The 22,794-nt window shown below is 40.2% G+C and overlaps 1 pseudogene; it reads left to right on the top strand.

Annotated features, from left to right (window-relative positions):
• Positions 1–9,167: 9,167 nt before the first annotated feature.
• On the top strand, positions 9,168–19,756 carry LOC108406118 (ferritin heavy chain pseudogene; annotated as a pseudogene).
• Positions 19,757–22,794: the final 3,038 nt, after the last annotated feature.

The following is a 22,794-nucleotide window of genomic DNA, read 5'->3' as shown; positions in this document are numbered from 1 at the left end:
AAGCCACAAACTTGAGCTATAGTGCCACCTTCTGGAAAACAAAAGAAGTTTACAGTAGCTAGCCTGATGAGTTTTAAGAACCAGACATAAATGCTTAACAATTCTACCACAAGAGAGAGCAAGAACACACGGAGCAGGTGTACCCATACAAAAGCAGAGAAAACCCCAGATAAAAACATCATCAATGAACAGAATACCACATCTGAAGGCAACAAGCAAAGATTTAAGGAGGTGTCTGCTATTTCAAAGTAGCAATGTAAAACTACAAGGACCGTGGGGGGAAAAAATCAAGGAAACATGTCAAACAATAATTCAGTAACTTGGTTATTTTGCAATCTGGCTGATAAAGAATTTAAAATATCAGTTCTCAAAAAACTCAACAAGCTATATGAAAACCTAGATAGACAGTTCAATAAATTATGGAAAAATGTTCAAAATGAGGTATTTACCAAAGAGATAAAAATCATAAAAAAGAACCAATCAAAAATTCTGATGAACTCAACAAATGAAGTAGAAATTCAATATAGAACATCTGCAGTGAAGTAGAACAAACGGGAGACAGAATAAATAAAAGGAATGAAAAGGAGAGAAGAAAGCCTATGTGATCTGTGGGATTCAATTAAAGGAACAAATATCAGAGTAGGTCAGGGTTCCAGAAGGAGAAGAGGCAGAAGGGGGCAGAAAGCTTCTTTTAAAAAATAATTTTCCAAATCTGGGAAGAAAATTGTGCATCCAATTTCATGAAGCTAATTGATCACCCTATTATCTCAATGCAAAAAGACTTTATGCAAAACATTATCTTTGATTTTTGACAGATTCATTATAAAGAGAAAAATCCTAAAAGCATCCAGGGAAATGCATATTAGAGCCTACAAAGAAACCCCTCTTAGGTTATCAGTAGATTCTTCACCTGAAATCCTATAGGCCAGGAGAGAGTGGGAAGACATATTCAAAGTGTTGAAAGAAAATTAAAAAAAAAAATTCACCAGCCAAGAATACTCTATCCCACAAAGTTATCCTTCAGATGTGAGGGAGAAATACTTTCCTAGACAAACAAAAGCTGAGGGAGTTTACTACTGCTAGCTCTGCCTTGCAAGAAAAACCAAAGTTCTTCAAACTGAAAAGACACTAATCAGCAACATGGAAACATGTGAAAATATACAATACACTGGTAAAGATTAATATACAGTCAGACTTAGAAACTGTTATGTAAAAGGATGGCATATTAACCACTTAACTGTAGTATGAAAGTTAAAGGAAAAGAGTAATAAAAATAATTTATAGCAACCAAAATTTATTAATGCATATACAATATAAAGAAGTAAATAGTGACATCAAGAATATAAAAGGGGGCAGTAAAAGAGTGAAGCTTTTATAGAGAATTGAAGTTAAGTTGCTATCAACTTAAAGTAGACTGTTTGAATCAATGAAATATCTTATGTAAGCTTCATGGTAACCTGGTAACCACAAGGCAAAAACTCAGAGTAAGTGCACAAAAGATTACGGGGAAACAGAGCGTGACACCATGGAAAAATAACTGATTTACAAAGGTAGGTAGAAACAGAGGGAGAAAAAAAAGCACTAGAAATACACACACATGCGCACACACACACACACACACACACCAGAAAAAACAGCATTAACAAGTTCCTACATATTAAAAATGACTTTACATGTAAGATTGAAACACCACATACCAAAACCTGTAAGATGCTGAAAATCAATTCTGAGAGGAAGTTTAGCGATAAATGCATACATTAATAGAAAGATGTCAAATGAACAATCTAACTTTATACCTCAATGAACTAGAGAAAGAACAAACTAAGCCCAAAGATAACATAAGGAAGGAAACAGAGATCAGAATAGAAAGAATTACCAGCAAAACAAAGAAAAAAAACTGAAAATAAGAACTGGATTTTTGAAAAGAAACAAAACTGAAAAACCTTTAGCTAGACTTAGGGGGAAAAAAAGACTCAAATGAAATCAGAAATGAAAGAAGACATTATAACTGATACTTATAGTAATACAGAGCATCAGAAGGGACTACTATGAACAACTGTATGTCAAAAAATTAGATAACCTAGAAGAGATGGATAAGTTCCTAGAAACATGCAACCCAGCAAGACAGAATCAGGAGTAGAATATTTGAACAAGTCAACAACAAGAAAGGAGATTGGATCAGTAATCCAAGACTTCCCAACACAGAAAACCTCAGGACCAGATTGGCTTCATTCATATATTCTACCAAAGAATTAAAATCAATCCTTCTCAAACTCTTCCAAAAAGCTGGAGAAGAGGGATCACTTCCAAATTCATTTTACCAGGCCAGCATCATTGTGATAGCAAAACTAGGCAAGGATACTACAAGAAAATTATAGATCAATATCCCTAATGTAAATGCAGAACTTTTCAATAATATTAGCAAACTGGATTTACAACACGGAAAGGACTAAACAGCATGACCAAGTGGGATTTATCCCTGGGATGTGAGACTGGTTCAACATATGCAAATTAATAAATGTTATATGCCACATTTATAGCATGAGGGTAAAGATCATATAACCACCTCCATAGATACAGAAAAAGCATTTCACAAAATGTAACATCCTTTCATGACAAAAACCCTCAATACATTGGGCATAGAAAGAACATAACCTCAACATAATAAACCATATATGCCAAGGCTGCAATTAACATTCTATTTAAGGGTGAAAAGCTGAAGCCTTTTCTTCTAAGATGAGAAACCAAACAAGCGTGCCCACTCTCCCTACCTTTAAACATAGTACCAGAAGTCCTCACTAGAACCATTTAAACAAAGAAATAAAAGGCATCCGAATCAGAAAGGAAAAAGTAAATTCATCATTTTTTGCAGATGCTATGATAGAAAAACCAAATAGACTCAACCAAAAAACCAGTGGGAACTAATCAAGGAATTTAATGAAGTCATAAGGTATAAAAATCACACAGAAATCAGTTGCATTCCTATACATTAACAATGAAACATTTGAAAGAGAAAAAAAAACTGCCTCATCCACAATAGCGTCAAAAACAATACTGAGGAATAGATTTAACCACTGAAAGGTAAGATCTGTAAAATGAAACTACAAGACTTTGCTGAAGGAAATGAAGACACAAACAAGTGGAAAATATCTTGTGTTCATGGATCAGAATATTATTGTTAAGATGTCTATACTACCCAAACCCATCTATAGTTCCAATTCAATCCCTATCAAAATTCCAAGAGGTATTTTCAGAGAAAAAGAACAATTCTAAAATTCATATGAAACCACAAAAGACCCTGAATAGCCAAAGCAATAATGAGAAAGAACAAAGCCAGAGGCATCACATCTCCTGATTTCAAACTATATTATAAAGCTATAGTCATTAATTATTATATATCAGTATGGTACTGGCCTAAAAGTAGACACATCGGTCTTTGGAACAAAATAGTACTCAGAAATAAACCCCTGTGTTTACAGTCAACTAGTATTTGAAAATGGAGCCAAAAACCTTTTTGGCTTCCCTCAGTGGGGAAAGGATAATTTACCAAATGGTGTTGGAAAACTGGATAACCACAGGCAGAAAAATGGAATGGGACCCTTATTTCACACCACTCACAAAAACTAACTCAAAATGGTTGAAAGACCTAAAGACTGGATAGTATAAAACTTCTAGAAGAAAATATAAGGAAGAAGCTCTTTATTATTGGTCTTGGCACTGATTTTTTTTAAGATGTGACACCAAAAACATAAACAACAACAAAGACAAAAACAAAAAAACCCAAGTGAGACTACACCAAGCTAAAAAGCATAGCAAAACAGTAAAAAAAATGAAAGCCAACCTAAGCAATGGGAGAAGATATTTGCAAGTCACATACCAGATATGGGGCTAATGTCCAACAACCATAAAAAACTCATACAACTCAATAACAAAAACAAAATCTTATTAAAATGGGTAGAGGAACTAAATTGACATTTTCCCAGAGAAGACATAAAAATAATCAACAGGTACATGAAAAGATTCTCAACATCACTACTTATCAGGGAAATGATATTCAGTTTTATTTTGTGCTGACATTCAAGTCCTAAAGTCCACTTAATTCAGTCTCAAAACACACATGCCAATGGCTCTTATTTTTGGCTGAAGCTATGCAGCAGTCAGCTTTTACTGTCTAACAAGCTACTGAAAAACTCAGTGGCTTAAAGCTTCTATTTATTCAGCTCATGGTACCATGGATCAGCTGGATGATTCTGGGCTGGGGTGCCTTTGTTGATCTCACCTGAGTTCACCTGTGCACCACTCATGCTGGCAGCTGGATGATCAAGATGACCTCATGTACATGTCTGGCATGTGGATGGCTGTTGGCTGGGGTGCTAGAGAAATGACAGGACTATGTGGTTTATTTTCAAACCTCTTATTGCCACATTTTTTAGTGTCCTATTGGCTAAGCAAGTCACATGGCCAACCCAAATTCAAGGGATAGGTAACTATACATTTTGAAGGGAGAAGAATTTTGGCTATGTTTGCAGTCTCCCACAGCTAGTTTGAACTGGGTTTCTGTCTTCCAAATCTGATTCCTATCACATGTGATCAACTATTGATAAAAAATTTTTAGAACTGTTAATGTGAAATACTATGTACAATCATATCTCACTGGTGCAACAATCACACAACTAATCAGGCCAACTTTACAAGATATGTATTTGACCCTATGAAAATACCAATGAAGTTTTCAATGAACTGGAACAAATAATCCTAACATTTATATAAAACCACCAAAAGCCCTGGGTAGCTCAAACAATCTTGAAAAAGAAGAACAAAGCTGGGGGCAGTGTGGGGGGTATCATGTTCCCTGATTTCAAATGATACTACCAAAGCTACTCCAATCAAAACAGTATGGCACTGGCATAAGAACAGATACATAGACCAGTGAGTGGAACAGAATAGAGAACCCAGAAATAGACTCACACCTATATGGTCAATTAATCTATGACAAACGAGGCAAGAATACACAATGGGGTAAAGACAGTCTCTTGAATAAATGGTGGTGGGAAAACTGGCAGCTACATGTAAAAGAATGAAATTGGATTAGTGTTTTACACCATACACAAAAATAAACTCAGCATGGATTAAAGACCTAAGACATAAAACTGAAAACATAAAACTCCTGGAAGAAAACATAGATAATAAACTCTTGAACATCAGCATTAGTAATATTTTTTTGGATATGTCTGTCTAGGCAAAAGAAACAAAAATAAATAAGGAACTACATCAAACTAAGAAGCTTCTGCACAGCAAAGGAAATCATTAACAAAAAGGCAACCTATTGAATTTAATATTTGCATATGGGATATCTGATTAGGAGCTAATATCCAAAACAAAGAACTTGTACAACTAAAAACCAAGAAAACCAATGATCCAGTTAAAAAATGGGCAGAAGATCTGAATAGGTATTTTTCCAAAGAAGACATATAGATGGCCAAGAAGCACATGAAAAGATGCTCCACATCACTAATCATCAGGGAAATGCCAATGAAAACCACAGTGAGACACCACCTCACACCAGCCAGAATGGCTACTATCAACAAGACAAAACCAGTAAGTACTGGGGAGGCTGTGGAGCAAAGGGAATCCTCAGGCACTATTGGTGGGACTGTAAATAGGTGCAACCACTATGGAAAGTAGTTTGGAGGTTTCTCAAAAAACTAAAAATAGAAATATCATATAACCCAGCAGTTCCATTTCTGAGAATTTACCTGAAGAAAACAAAATTACTAATCCAAAAAGATATATGCACTCCTATGTATTGCAGCATTATTTACTATAGCCAAAATGTGGAAACAACCTAATGTTCTTCCATAGATGAATGGATAGAGATGATATGGTACATATATACAATGAAATATTACTCAGACATAAAAAAGATGAAACCTTGCTATTTGTGATGACATGGATGGACCTAGAGGATATTATGTTAAAGTGAAATAAGTCAGACAGAGAAAGAGGAATATGGTAGGATTTTACTTATATGTGGAATCTAAAAAAACAAATGGACACCCAAAACTGGAACAGACCAGTGGTTACCATAGGGGAGCAGGGTGGGGAGATGGGTGAAATAGGTGCATGGGAAAAAAGATTAATGATGTTTGGTATCTTGATCAGGGTGATGGTTACATGAAAATATACACATGTCAAAATTCATCAAGCTGTACAGTAAGATATGTGCATTTTATCATATGTACCTTGTGAAATATATATATTTGAAGTTGATAAACAATGACTTCAAAGCAGTCACTAGCATTTTAACAGAATAGGTCCATTTTCAGGGATTTTGGATGGGATATTTAACTCAGAGATGCACATTGCATATACAGATGTATGTATGTGTATATATGTATACATATACATGTAAGTTTTTGTCTTAAAAATTTTTTAATTTGTAAATTTAGTAATACTCCACAGTGCTTTTCTACTAGTAGGCAAGGAGGGACAGTTCTATAAATGATTGTTTGTGCCGAAGACAACTCACTCATCCTGCTGCAAAGGAGGGCAGTTTTGGTTACTTCATTACACTTGGCGTGCCTTTACCAGAAATGCCTGGAGGCTTAAACTTAAAACCCCTCCCTAATTGGTAGAAGCAGTTCAGTACATATTATTTAATCTTCTGGCTCAATAACACACTCCTATTTCCTCAAGCATTGATGAGGCCATCTGGAGCTCAGAATGACCAGACAAATGGGCAACATTGGTTACTATTGCTTCTCCTCAAGGAACATTAACTAAAATGTCCTTTTAAAGTAAAGTATCTGGACCTATTTATCACTGTTTAACAATGTGCAGGGGTGGCATTCTAGCCAGAGTTTGTGTTAAAATGCTGAGTACGCATTGAAAAGAAATTCAACAAGGAAAGAAATGACTGCCAACCTCTCTCCTTCCCTAAGACTTTGAACTCAGTCAATGTTATACAGGGCAAAAAAATCCCCATTCTCTGCTTCCGTATTTGAGAGTCTTTTTGGATTTTCAAAAGAAGGTGAGAAATTGCCCCTAGATTCATCCTTACAGAAACATTTGTGATTTCATGGGCGCTGAGCCTTTCTGTCTCACTCAGGCACACGCACGCACACCTACGCAATCTGACCGAATTTATGAATGAATCTTGACTTCTGAGAGGCCTCCTACTAGAGCCCCTGATCCCTCAGCGTTGAGGGTTCCTTCCTCAGACCACTATAGAATATTGAAGGCTTTTGAACAGTGGAGTGACATTTTAGGTTCATGTTTAGAAAACTGTTAGCATGTCAAGACTAGGGTGGTGTGGATAAAATGAGAGTTCCTGTGGCCAGGATTCTCACCCTGCCCTGGTCGACTAGCTCACTGCCCACCTGTGGGCAATACATGGCTGTTGACTCTATATAAAGAGCTCCACCCAGTGCTCTGCGCTTGACACAGTGGCACTGCTGCAAGGCTGCAGGAGAGCAGAGCAGAGGCTGGAGTGGTGGCAGCGCAGAGGATAGAGGCCCAGAGGCAGAGACTGGCATGCTGCATGCAGACTCACTTTGAGTGAATGGGATTTTAGTGACTGACCTGCCACCTGGAAATAAAGTTGGGTATAACCCTTTCACCCTGAGAACGTTTTGCTGTCATTTTTTTTGGTCACATCGAGTCCATAGCAAACTTGCCCGGGGCCGAAACCCATTGGCAAGACACCTTCACACGCCACCCATCAAAGTGCTTCATGTGCTAATCCAATTCCTATGCGTTTGATTAGGCTCCTAGTGGGGTGAGGATAATGAGGAGTGCTAAATTACACAGAAAGAAAGAAAAGATAAATTGGCCTTAATCATAATCATCACAAGTTTTGTGCTTCAAAGGACACCACTAAGAAAATGCAAAGACAACCCACAGAATGGGACAAAATATTGGCAAATCATATACCTGATAAAGAACTTGTATCCAGAATATATGAACGCTTACAACTCAACCATAAAAAGACAAACCATTCTACTTACAAAGGGGTAAAGGATTGGAGTAGACATTACTGCAAAGAAGATATACAAATGGCCAATAAGTACCTCCAAAGCTACTCAACATTATTAGTCATTAGGGAAATGCAAATCAAAGCCACAATGTGATAATACTTCACGTCCACGAAGATGACTAAAAACATTTTTCAAAAGACAATTGGAACCTTCAGACATTGCTGGTGGCAATGTAAAATGGTGCAGCCCCTTTGGAAAACATTCTGGCAGTTCCTCAAAATATTAAAGAGTTATACGACCCAGCAGTCCCATGCCTACGTATATTCCCAAGAGAATTGAGAGCCTATGTATACACAAATGTGTGTACTCATGTGTTCATGGTAAAATTATTCATAACAGCCACAAAGTGGAAACAACCCAAATACACACCCACTGATGAAAGGATAAATAAAAGGTAGTATGTTCATATCATGGAAAACAATTCAGCAATAAAATGAAGATAAAAAACATTATGCTAAGTAAAATTTGTGTGTATGATCCAATTTATTTGAAATGTCCCAAAGAGGCAAATCTATAGAGCCAGAAAGTGAATTGGTGGTAGCAAGGCCTGGGGGCAGAGGGGATGGGATTGACTACTAATGGACAGGGTGTTAAACTTGGGAGTGATGAAAATGTTCCAAAATTAAATTGTCATAATGGTTGCTCAACTCCACCAATATACTAAGAACCATGTAAAAGTTTGCTTTCAAAGGGTGAAGTTTATGGGATATAAATTATATCTCAATATAGCTGTGATTTTAAAAAATGATCTCAAGACACTCAGTATACACTTGCCCTGGGTTTCCTGCCCCACCAAGGCTCAACGGGATAGGACCTAGAAGGCCGAGTTTGTGCCTCTCTGTCCCGCTACGTGACTCGGCCTAACCTCACCTCTCCTCCTGACCCCGCCACACTCCCTGCCCTGATGTCACTCTGCCCGCCATGTGACTCCGCCCCATCCCTGCCCATAATGACTCTAACCTGACGTGACTCCGCCCCACCCCCACCCCATCCTCTCATGACACTGCCATGTGACCACATGGCTCCGCCCCTAATGGGTCCTCCCACTAACAGTTACTGAAAAGGGACCGCATTTCCTGTCCCATCCCAGACTGCTGCTTGGTCCAGAGCTCTCCTTCCTCTAGCCTCTCTTACTGTTCACTGTGGGAACACGCTGAGGCCACCTGCGCCTTCACCACCACACTGCCCGCCATGAATGCCGAGCCGCCATCCCAAGTGGTGCAGAACTACCACCTTGACTGCCAGGCTGCTGTCAACAACCAGATCAACCTGGAGCTCTATGCCTCCTACACGTACCAGTCCATGGCCTTCTACTTCGACCGGAAAGATGTGGCCTTCAAGCGCGTTGCCCAGTTCTTCCAGCGCCAGTCCTGTGAGAAGGGCGAGCACGCTGAGAAGCTGATATGCCTGCAGAACGAGCGCAGTGGCCGCCTGAGCGTCTGCGACATCAGGAGGCCCGGCTGCGATGACTGGGGGAACTGCGTGATGGCCATAGAGTATGCCTTGGGCCTGGAAAAGTGGGTCAACCAGAGCCTGCTAGATCTGCACCGCCTGGCCACCGACAAGAGCGACACGCACCTGTGTGATTTCCTGGAGCGTCACTATCTGCACCAGCAAGTCAGGTCCATCAAAGAGCTGGGGGACCATATCAGCATCCTGCGCAAGATGGGAGCCCCAGAAGCCGGCCTGGCTGAGTACCTCTTTGACAAGCTCACCCTGGGCAACAGTGACAAGAACAGAGCTTGGATGGCCTACCCTGCAGCCAGGGAAAGTTTCCCCTGGCCGCCATGCCCAGCAGTCTTATTGAAAGACTGCCCTTACAAAGCATTCACTTCAGTTTTTTCTTCCAGTTTTGCCATTTCTTCCAATAAAAGTATTTCATTTTTGTTAAATAAATGAAGGTCTCTGGTTGATTCTGGGTGCCAAAGCCTCCCCTTTTAAGTTTTAAGACAGGTCTCTAGGTGTCTCCATCCACCCACACCCCGTCCACGGACAACTCAGCATCTCCACGGATAGAATGAGACATTGTCCACGGGACCAGGAAAACACAAAATCCATCTTCCCCTTATAAAGGAGTGGGGGTCGGATGGGGTTGGGGTGAGGTGGGTGGTCTGGGTTGTGAGGGGGTGGGGTGAGGTGGGTGATCTGGGGCCCTGGAGAAGGCAGGCATATGTCCATGGTAAAGACATAAAAGAACATAGCCTAGAATTCATCAGCATAGTTGCCCTAAGATAGAAGGAGAGAGGACAGGATTAGGTGGGGATTAAAAGAAAGGGGGTCTTGGGAGCCAGGATGGCGGTGTGAGTAGAGCAGTGGAAATCTCCTCCCCAAAACACATAGATCTATGAAAATATAACAAAGAAAACTCTTCCTAAAATAGAGACCAGAGGACACAGGACAACATCCAGACCACATCCACACCTGCAAGAACCCAGCGCCTTGCGAAGGGGGTAAGATACAAGCCCCGGCCAGGCCAGACACGAGCGCCCCTCCCCCCGGCTCCCAGCGGGTGGAAAGAAACCGGAGCGGTTTTTATTTTGGCAAGTGCTTTTTGGAAGCCTTAAAGGGACAGGGACCCCGGTGCTAGGGAGGAAGAGCAGCAGGACCGGTGAGCGGGTGCCTGGGACTGGCGCCTGAGGACAAAGAATATCGTGCGTTTTTCCCTGTGGGACCAGTGGGTGGGTGCCTGAGACTGGCGCCTGAGGACGGAGGAAATCGCGCGTTTTTCCCCATTTTTTTTCTCTCGTTTTGGTGAGTGCTTTTTGGAAGCCTTAAATGGACAGGGACCCCGGTGATAGGGAGGCAGAGCAGCAGGACCGGTGAGCGGGTGCCTGGGACCGGCACCTGAGGACAAAAAAATCGCGTGTTTTTTCCTTTGTTTTTGTTTTTTTTTTGCTGTTTCCTCTCTCATTGTTGCTGTTGTTGTTTTGGTTTGGAGAGTGCTTTTTGGAAGTCTTAAAGGGGCAGGATAGGACACTTAGACCAGAGGCAGGGAAACTGGGGACCTCTGGGCACTCTAACCCCCTGGGCAACAGGGAGCACAGAGGCCCCTTACGGATATAAATAGCCTCCTGGCCGCTCCCCCTCCAATGGGGCTCCACCACTTTGGAGGAGCAGCCCCAGCCAGGCCACGCCCAGAGCAACAGCGGAGATAAACTCCATAGCAAACCGGCAGGTAGCAGAAGCCCTGTCTGTGCACAGCTGACAAGCATAAGCCAATAGAGGTCGCTATTCTCCCAGGAGAGGAAGGCCACAAAACAACAAGAAGGGAAGCTCTTCCAGCGGTCACTCGTACCAGCTCTGCAAACTATCTCTATCACCATGAAAAGGCAAAACTACAGGCAGACAAAGATCACAGAGACAACACCTGAGAAGGAGACAGACCTAACCAGTCCTCCTGAAAAAGAATTCAAAATAAAAATCATGAACATGCTGACAGAGATGCAGAGAAAAATGCAAGAGCAATGGGATGAGATGCAGAGAAAAATGCAAGAGCAATGGGATGAAGTCCGGAGGGAGATCACAGATGTCAGGAAGGAGATCACAGAAGTGAAACAATCCCTGGAAGGATTTATAAGCAGAATGGATAAGATGCAAGAGGCCATTGAAGGAATAGAAGCCAGAGAACAGGAACGTATAGAAGCTGACATAGAGAGAGATAAAAGGATCTCCAAGAATGAAACAACACTAAGAGAACTATGTGACCAAGCCAAAAGGAATAATATTTGTATTATAGGGGTACCAGAAGAAGAAGAAAGAGAAAAGGGATAGAAAGTCTCTTTGAAGAAATAATTGCTGAAAACTTCCCCAAACTGGGGGAGGAAATAATCGAACAGACCATGGAATTACACAGAATCCCCAACAGAAAGGATCCAAGGAGGACAACACCAAGACACATAGTAATTAAAATGGCAAGGATCAAGGACAAGGAAAGAGTTTTAAAGGCAGCTGGAGAGAAAAAGGTCGCCTATAAAGGAAAACCCATCAGGCTAACATCAGACTTCTTGATAGAAACCCTACAGGCCAGAAGAGAATGGCATGATATACTTAATGCAATGAAACAGAAGGGCCTTGAACCAAGGATACTGTATCCAGCACGACTATCATTTAAATATGATGGCAGGATTAAATAATTCCCAGACAAGCAAAAGCTGAGGGAATTTGCTTCCCACAAACCACCTCTACAGGGCATCCTACAGGGACTGCTCTAGATGGGAGCACTCCTAAAAAGAGCACAGAACAAAACACACAACATATGAAGAATGGAGGAGGAGGAATAAGAAGGGAGAGAAGAAAAGAATCTCCAGACAGTGTATATAACAGCTCAATAAGCGAGCTAAGTTAGGCAGTAAGATACTAAAGAAGCTAACCTTGAACCTTTGGTAACCAGGAATCTAAAGCCTGCAATGGCAATAAGTACATATCTCTCAATAGTCACCCTAAATGTAAATGGACTTAATGCACCAATCAAAAGACACAGAGTAATAGAATGGTTAAAAAAGCAAGACCCATCTATATGCTGCTTACAAGAAACTCACCTTAAACCCAAAGACAAGCATAGACTAAAAGTCAAGGGATGGAAAAACATATTTCAGGCAAACAACAGTGAGAATAAAGCAGGGGTTGCAGTACTAATATCAGACAAAATAGACTTCAAAACAAAGAAAGTAACAAGAGATAAAGAAGGATACTACATAATGATAAAGGGCTCAGTCCAACAAGAGGATATAACCATTCTAACTATATATGCACCCAATACAGAAGCACCAGCATATGTGAAGCAAATACTAACAGAACTAAAGAGGGAAATAGACTGCAATGCATTCATTTTAGGAGACTTCAACACACCATTCACCCCAAAGGATAGATCCACCGGGCAGAAAATAAGTAAGGACACACAGGCACTGAACAACACACTAGAACAGATGGACCTAATAGACATCTATAGAACTCTACATCCAAAAGCAACAGGATATACATTCTTCTCAAGTGCACATGGAACATTTTCCAGAATAGACCAAATACTAGCTCACAAAAAGAGCCCCAGTAAATTCCAAAATATTGAAATTCTACCAACCAAATTTTTCAGACCACAAAGGTATAAAAGTAGAAATAAATTCTACAAACAAAACAAAAAGGCTCACAAACACATGGAGGCTTAACAACATGCTACGAAATAATCAATGGACCAATGAACAAATCAAAATAGAGATCAAGGAATATATAGAAACAAATGACAACAACAACACAAAGCCCCAACTTCTGTGGGACGCAGCGAAAGCTGTCTTAAGAGGAAAGTATATAGCGATCCAGGCACACTTGAAGAAGGAAGAACAATCCCAAATGAATAGTCTAACATCACAATTATCGAAACTGGAAAAAGAAGAACAAATGAGGCCTAAAGTCAGCAGATGGAGGGACATAATAAAGATCAGAGAAGAAATAAACAAAATTGAGAAGAATAAAACAATAGCAAAAATCAACAAAACCAAGAGCTGGTTCTTTGAGAAAATAAACAAAATAGATAAGCCTCTAGCCAAACTTATTAAGAGAAAAAGAGAATCAACACAAATCAACATAATCAGAAATGAGAATGGAAAAATCACGACAGACACCACAGAAATACAAAGAATTATTAAAGACTACTATGAAAACCTATATGCCAACAAGCTGGAAAACCTAGAAGAAATGGACAACTTCCTAGAAAAATACAACCTCCCAAGACTGACCAAGGAAGAAACACAAAAGTTAAACAAACCAATGACGAGCAAAGAAATTTAAACGGTAATCAAAAAACTACCCAAGAACAAAACCCTGGGGCCGGACGGATTTACCTCGGAATTTTAGCAGACACACAGAGAAGACATAATACCCATTCTCCTTAAAGTGTTCAAAAAGTAGAAGAAGAGGGAATACTCCCAAACTCATTCTATGAAGCCAACATCACCCTAATACCAAAACCAGGCAAAGACCCCACCAAAAAAGAAAATTACAGACCAATATCCCTGATGAATGTAGATGCAAGAATACTCAATAAAATATTAGCAAACAGAATTCAACAGTATATCAAAAGGATCATGACCAAGTGGGATTCATCCCAGGGATGCAAGGATTGTACAACATTCGAAAATCCATCAACATCATCCACCACATCAACAAAAAGAAAGACAAAAACCACATAATCATCTCCATAGATGCTGAAAGAGCATTTGACAAAATTCAACATCCATTCATGATAAAAACTCTCAGCAAAATGGGAATAGAGGGCAAGTACCTCAACATAATAAAGGCCATATATGATAAACCCACAGCCAGCATTATACTGAACAGTGAGAAGCTTAAAGCATTTCCTCTGAGATCGGGAACAAGACAGGGATGCCCACTTTCCCCACTGTTATTTAACATAGTACTGGAGGTCCTAGCCATGGCAATCAGACAAAACAAAGAAATACAAGGAATCCAGATTGGTAAAGAAGAAGTTAAACTGTCACTATTTGCAGATGATATGATACTGTACATAAAAAACCCTAAAGACTCCACTCCAAAACTACTAGAACTGATATCGGAATACAGCAAAGTTGCAGGATACAAAATTAACACACAGAAATCTGTGGCTTTCCTATACACTAACAATGAATCAATAGAAAGAGAAATCAGGAAAACAATTCCATTCACCATTGCATCAAAAAGAATAAAATACCTAGGAATAAACCTAACCAAAGAAGTGAAAGACTTATACTCTGAAAACTATAAGACACTCTTAAGAGAAATTAAAGGGGACACTAATGCTCATGGCTAGGAAGAATTAATATCATCAAAATGGCCATCCTGCCCAAAGCAATATACAGATTTGATGCAATCCCTCTCAAATTACCAGCAACATTCTTCAACGAATTGGAACAAATAATTCAAAAATTCATATGGAAACACCAAAGACACCGAATAGCCAAAGCAATCCTGAGAAAGAAGAATAAAGTAGGGGGGATCTCACTCCCCAACTTCAAGCTCTACTACAAAGCCATAGTAATCAAGACAATTTGGTACTGGCACAAGAACAGAGCCACAGACCAGTGGAACAGATTAGAGACTCCAGAAATTAACCCAAACATATATGGTCAATTAATATTTGATAAAGGAGCCATGGACATACAATGGCAAAATGACAGTCTCTTCAACAGATGGTGCTGGCAAAACTGGACAGCTACATGTAGGAGAATGAAACTGGACCATTGTCTAACCCCATATACAAAGGTAAACTCAAAATGGATCAAAGACCTGAATGTAAGTCATGAAACCATTCAACTCTTGGAAAAAAAAATAGGCAAAAACCTCTTAGACATAAACATGAGTGACCTCTTCTTGAACACATCTCCCCAGGCAAGGAAAACAACAGCAAAAATGAGCAAGTGGGACTACATTAAGCTGAAAAGCTTCTGTACAGCGAAAGACACCATCAATAGAACAAAAAGGAACCCTACAGTATGGGAGAATATATTTGAAAATGACAGATCCGATAAAGGCTTGACGTCCAGAATATATAAAGAGCTCACACGCCTCAACAAACAAAAAACAAATAACCCAGTTAAAAAATGGGCAGAGGAACTGAACAGACAGTTCTCTAAAAAAGAAATACAGATGGCCAAGAGACACATGAAAAGATGCTCCACATCGCTAATTATCAGAGAAATGCAAATTAAAACTACAATGAGGTATCACCTCACACCAGTAAGGATGGCTGCCATCCAAAAGACAAACAACAACAAATTTTGGCCAGGCTGTGAAGAAAGGGGAACCCTCCTACACTGCTGGTGGGAATGTAAATTAGTTCAACCATTGTGGAAAGCAGTATGGAGGTTCATCAAAATGCTCAAAACAGACCTACCATTTGACCCAGGAATTCCACTCCTAGGAATTTACCCTAAGAACGCAGCAATCAAGCTTGAGAAAGACAGATGCACACCTATGTTTATCGCAGCACTATTTACAATAGCCAAGAATTGGAAGCAACCTAAATGTCCATCGGTAGATGAATGGATAAAGAAGATGTGGTACATATACACAATGGAATACTACTCAGCCATAACAAGTGGAAAAATCCAACCATTTGCAGCAACATGGATGGACCTGGAGAGTATTATGCTCAGTGAAATAAGACAAGTGGAGAAAGAGAAATACCAAATGATTTCACTCGTCTGAGGAGTATAAGAACAAAGGAAAAATTGAAGGAACAAAACAGCAGCGGAATTACAGAACCCAAAAATGGACTAACAGGTACCAAAGGGAAAGTAACTGGGGAGGATGGGTGGGCAGGGACGGATAAGGGGGGGGAAGAAGAAGGGGCGTATTAAGATTAGCATGCATGGGGGGGACGGAGAAAGGGGAGGGTGGGCTGTACAACACAGAGAGGACAAGTAGTGATTCTACAACATTTTGCTAAACTGATGGACAGTAACTGCAATGTGGTTGTTAGGGGGGACCTGATATAGGGGAGAGCATAGTAAACATAGTATTCTTCATGTAAGTGTAGATTAAAGATTTAAAAAAAAAAAGAAAGAAAGAAAGAAAGAAAGAAAAGGGGGATTACTCCTTGATAGGATAAAACTATTGGTAAATCAAAGGTCAACGAATGCTTTAAATATCCTTAATGTTGATCACTTAAAGGGTGTCAGATGATCAGCTATGGAGGTACTCTTTTCTGATAATATTCCTTTCTCTTAATAAAAAAAAAAAAGCAGTTCCTGTGTGCTGACCTCCAATGAGTTCTGCACAGTGGTATAGAGGGCATGTCAAAGTGTGGGCAAAGGGTCTGTTTGTTTCTATGCAGAAGATCAAGGCCTAGCTTGGATACCCAGATAATGAACTAAGATACGATATGAGGAGGAGCTTCCGGCATCAGCACTCTCTGGAGGACTTGTGCCAGGGGGATGATCATCAAAAAGCCTCCACAGGGATCTGGGCAATGCTGTGGTTGTAGCTGCATCCACCCCACCGTCTCCTGGACTTGCCATTCGAATAAGGAGGGAGATGTCTAGGCTGGCATGTGCATACAGTGAGACAACGAATTTGACCGGATCTGTACTGTTGGAACTCAACCAGGAGTTGGGAGGGGTGCAAGTTGTAGCACTCCAAAATCTTATGACTATAGACTATCTATGGTTAAAAGAACATATGGGATGTGAACAGATACCAGAAATGGGCTGCTTTAATTTGTCTGATTACTCTCAGACTGTTCAAGTACAGTTGGACAATATCCATCATATCATAGACAAATTTTCACAAATGCCTAGGATGCCTAAATGGTTTTCTTGGCTTCACTGGAGGTGGATGGTAATTATAGATTTGCTTTGTTTATGTCACCGTATTCCTATTATGTTAATATGTGAGCGCAAATTAGTTGGTAGTTTAAAACCTATACATGCTTAAGGTACTCTACAAGAAGATATGTCAAAGAAATAATCAATCCTCCCATGTTTTCTTCCATATGCTACCTCTATAGCTTTTCTTCTTCCTTCCTAATTACAACCCTTAAATAGAATTCGTGCCTCATATCGAATTTACCGAGTATCATAATTCCTCCAGGTGGTAAAGATACCTCGAGACAAGTGCTGGGCATAGAAGCCACAGGGCATAAATCTGCAAAGAAGTAAAAAGCTAACCTTTGCAAACAATATGGCTTCTCTCTCACTTACCAACTTTACATTTCCCTGTATGGCCCCGGAAGATGACTGGTTAGCCAGAGACGGGTAAGATTCCTCAAGGGAGGAACAACCTAAGACAGGCACAGTCGCAGGGGGGCCATCAGGTGAGAAATTGGGGATCAACAGAGGTGAGGCTCAGAACCTCACGCCCCCTGCTTTGAGAGAAATCTTCTGCATCCGTGGATGTCTTGCTGCCCTTGTCTAGCCTGGATTAATACTTAGTCCATAGGCACACACCTGATCATCTGATCATCTACATTTGCCCTCTTACAGCACTAAACTATGTTTTCTACCTTTATCTTGCATCTACCTACCACTTCAGCATTTTATTAAAAATAAAAATAATAATAATAATAAAGGGAGAAATGTGGGATCCACATATAAATCAAGTATAAAAATCAAACGAATATTCATATTTGACCTGATTGTTTATAGGTCATAATGCGTGATCAAAACCGAAAGTTTCTGTGATGAAATGCCCGTGTACTGTTCACCATGTAAGAATTTATTCACTATGTTAGAATTCGTTCACCATATAAGGACTTGTTCGTTATGCTTCAGAAGATTGGAGACTGACGAGAATTAGGCTTGAGATGGATTAATGATTGTACATTGAGCATTGACCTCCCTATACTGAATTTTATTGTTGTTAACAACCATTTGATCAATAAATATGAGAGATGCCCTCTCAAAAAATAAATAAATAAATAAATAAATAAATAAATAAAGGGGGTCTTTCATAGACAAAACACTGGTGGTTGCTACTGGGGAGGAGGGAGTAGTTAAAATAGGTTGAGGGGATAAAGAGGTCCTAAATCCCAATTATGGTATAAGTTAGCCTCATGAAAGTACAACATCAGAAATATAGTCAATAATATTCAATATCTTTGTATTTTGACAGTAGTAACACTTACTGGGGTGAGCATTTAATAATGTAGGTAACTGTCCAATCACTATGTTGTGCATGTGAAGCCAATATAGTGTATATCCACTCTACTTCAGTAAAGGAAACAAAAGAAAAGGGGCATCTTCAGCTTGATGTGAAATGTTTTAGTTCATCAAATTATGCAAATGCTAACGTTTGTGGATTTTTCATAGCAAGGTGGGCGGCCATGGAAATGGGAATGGCAGAGTACTTCCTCAGAGGGTCACCCTGGGCTGTGGTAATAATGGGAAATGAGCCTTAGGCTGGCTTTTGCATAGGCAAGGGGTTGCCAAACTAAAAAGGTACCAATGGCACTTTGCAAGTCCACGGCCTTTTATCTACATTCCTGTATTTTCTTTCTTGTAAGACCCTCAGGAAGTAAGGGCAGGTGTTAAGACCACGTCTTTTCCAGTGAGAAAAAGGGAGGCCACACAGGTAAGAAGTTATGGATGCGGACATGAACAAAGATCTTCCGATGCCATGTTGCATTTTTTCTATTACCCCGCAGGCAGGTGCATGGGTTCAGCAAGATTGTGCAGGTAGACTGGGAATCCAGCCCGATAACCAGGCCCTGAAGGGAGGGAAATCCCCAACACTCTTAAAGACCAGCCAGAGCTCTGTAGTGTCTCCCTTCATTACACGTGTGCCTTCCAGCCTAGGGTGGGAATGGTTCCTAAACCTCAGCCCAAATCCTCCTCCTTGGAAAGAAGTCTTCAGAATTAGCTACAGAATGGGAGGAGGTAGCAGGGCACCTCCCAGGAGGGCAGTCAACACCTGATCGCCCGAGTCCCTCTGTTCAGGCCCTCTCTCCGCACGGGCAGCCACGCTGCTCCCTGAGTTGGGCCAGAACACTGGGGCGACCTGCACTAGGAATCCCCACACGGTGTGCCATGCACCCAGAGAGCTCCGCTGTGAGTGCCTTCTCTTCCGATGCAATAGCTACAGGGGGTGGTTGCAAGGCACACACGGACTGCTGGCAAATCCAGCTCAGGGACGTGGAGAATCCCAGGGTTCTTGCCAAGTCCAGGGGGCTGTATCTCTATACTGAAGCATTGCCTGTGGTGATCTCTTGGTTGACCCCTAAAACTGACCCCTGAGTGGTTCTTCCTTGGTTGCTGGGCCCATCTTTTTTTTTTTTGAGAGGGAATCTCCCATATTTATTGATCAAGTGGTTGTTAACAAAAATAAAATTCTGTATAGGGGACTCAATGCACAATCCTTAATCAACCCCAAGCCTAACTCTCAACAGTCTCCAATCTTCTGAAGCATAACGAACAAGATCTTACATGTGAACAAGTTCTTACATGGTGAATAAGTTACATGGTGAACAGTGCAAGGGCAGTCATATCACAGAAACTTTCAGTTTTGATCACGCATCATGAACTGTAAACAATCAAGTCAGATATGATTATTCATTTGATTTTTATACTTGATTTATATGTGAATCCCACATTTCTCCCTTATTTTTTTTAAATAAAATGCTGAAGTGGTAGGTAGATGCAAGATAAAGATAGAAAGCATAATTTAGTGCTGTAAGAGGGCAAGTGTAGATGATCAGGTCTGTGTCTATAACCTAAGTATTAATCCAAGCTAGACAAGGGCAACAAAACATCCTCGGATGCAGATTTCTCTCAAAACAGCGGGGGTGAGGTTCTAAGCCTCACCTCTGTTGATCCCCAATTTCTTACCTGATGGCTCCCCTGTGACTGTGCCTGTCTTAGATTGTTCCTCCCATGAGGAATCTTACCCGTCTCTGGCTAACCAGCCATCTTCCGGGGCCATACAGGGAAATGCAAAGTTGGTAAGTGAGAGAGAAGCAATATTCTTTGAAAAGGTTAGCTTTTTACTTCTTTGAAGATTTATGCCCTGTGGCTTCTATGCCCAGCATTTGTCTTGAGGTATCTTTACCACTTGGAAGAATTAGGATACTTGGTAATTTTCGATATGAGGCACGAATTCTACTAAAGGGCTGTAATTAGGAAGGAAGAAGAAAAGCTATAGAAGTAGCAGATGGAAGAAAACATGGGGAGATTGATTATTTCTTTGACATAACTTCTTGTAGAGTAACATAAGCATGTATACGTTTTAACAAACTACTAATTAAATTGCACACACACATTAACAGAATAGGAATACAGATACATAACAAAAGCAGACCTACAATTACCGGCCATATCCAGTGAAACCAAGAAAACCAGTTAGGTACCCTAGGCATTTGTGAAAACTTATCAATAATATGATGGATATTGTCTAACTGAATTTGACTAGTTTGAGAAAAATCAGACAAATTAAAAGAACACATTCCTGGGAACTGTTCACATCCCATATGTTCTTTTAAGAATAGATAGTCTATAGTAGCATGATTTTGAAGCACTGCAACTCGCACTTCTCCTAATTCTTGGTTGAGTTCTGACAATATAGAACCAGTCAAATTTGTTGTTTTACTGTATGCACAGGCCAGCTTAGATATCTCCTTCTTCATTCCAACGGCAAGTCCAGGAACCGGCGGGATGACTGCAGCTACAACTGCAAAAGCTCCAGGATCAAATGAAGTTTTTGATGATCATCTTCTGGAATGACTCTTCCAGGGGATATTGATGTTGGAAGTTCTTCTTCATATCATTTCTTAATTCGTTTTCTGGGTAGCCAAATTAGGCTTTGATCCTTTGTATAAACACAAACAAACCCTTTGCCCACACTTTGATAGGACCTTTATACCATTGTGAAGAACCTATTGGAGATCACCACACAGGAACTGCTTTTCTTTAAGAGAAAGAAATATTATCAGAAAAATGTACTTCCATATCTGATCATCCAACACCCTTTAAAAGATCAAAATTAAGGATATGTAAAGCATGCATTAATCATTGATTTGCAGTTAATTATATCCTATCAGGGAGTAATCTCCCCTTTTTTGGTTATGATTAATCTATAATTACATGAAGAACATTATGTTTACTAGGCTCTACCCTACACCAAGTCTCCCCCATAACCCCCATTACAGTCCCTGTCCATCAGCATAGCAAGATGTTGTATAATCACTACTTGCCTTCTCTGTGTTGCACAGCCCTCCCCATCCCCCCCACCAAACACATTATACATGCTAATCATAATACCCCCTTTCTTCTTCCCCACCCTTATCCCTCTCTTCCCTCCCATTCTCCCCAGTCTCTTTCCCTTTGGTAACTGTTAGTCCATTCTTGGGTTCTGTGATTCTGCTGCTCTTTTGTTCCTTCAGTTTTTCCTTTGTTCTTATGCTCCACAGATGAGTGAAATCATTTGGTATTTGTCTTTCTCTGCTAGGCTTACTTCACTGAGCATAATACCCTCTAGCTCCATCCATGTTATTGTAAATTGTAGGATTAATTTTCTTCTTATGGCTGTATAATATTCCAGTGTGTATATGTACCACATCTTCTTTATCCATTCATCTACTGATGGACACTTAGGTTGCTTCCATTTCTTGGCTATTGTAAATAGTGCTGCGATAAACATAGGGGTGCATCTGTCTTTTTCAAACTGGAGTGCTGCATTCTTAGGGTAAATTCTTAGAAGTGGAATTCCTGGGTCAAATGGTAAGTCTATTTTGAGCATTTTGAGGAACCTCCATACTGCTTTCCATGATGGTTGAGCTAATTTACATTCCCACCGGCAGTGTAGGAGGGTTCCCCTTTCTCCACAACCTCCCTGACATTTGTTGTTATTTGTCTTTTGGATAGTAGCCATCCTTACTGGTGTGAGGTGATATCTCACTGTGGTTTTAATTTGCATTTCTCTGATAACTAGCGATGTGGAGCATCTTTTCATGTGTCTGCTGGCCATCTGAATTTCTTATTTGGAGAACTGTCCATTCAGTTCCTCTACCTATTTTTTAATTGGATTATTTGCTTTTTGTTTGTTGAGGTGCATGAGCTCTTTATATATTTTGGATGTCAATCTTTATCAATCTGTCATTTACAAATATATTCTCCCATTCTGTAGGGTTCCTTTTTGTTCTATTGATGGTGTCCTTTGCTGTACAGAAACTTTTCAGCTTGATATAGTCCCACTTGTTCATTTTTGCTTTTGTTTTTCTTGTGCTTGGCCCATCTTTATCCCATCTTTCCTTTTTTTGTGATGCAGAGGGACTCCCTGG

Source organism: Manis javanica, chromosome X (genome assembly GCF_040802235.1).
Source record: "Manis javanica isolate MJ-LG chromosome X, MJ_LKY, whole genome shotgun sequence".
NCBI lineage: Eukaryota > Metazoa > Chordata > Mammalia > Pholidota > Manidae > Manis > Manis javanica.
This window is presented reverse-complemented; position numbering and strand designations above follow the sequence as displayed.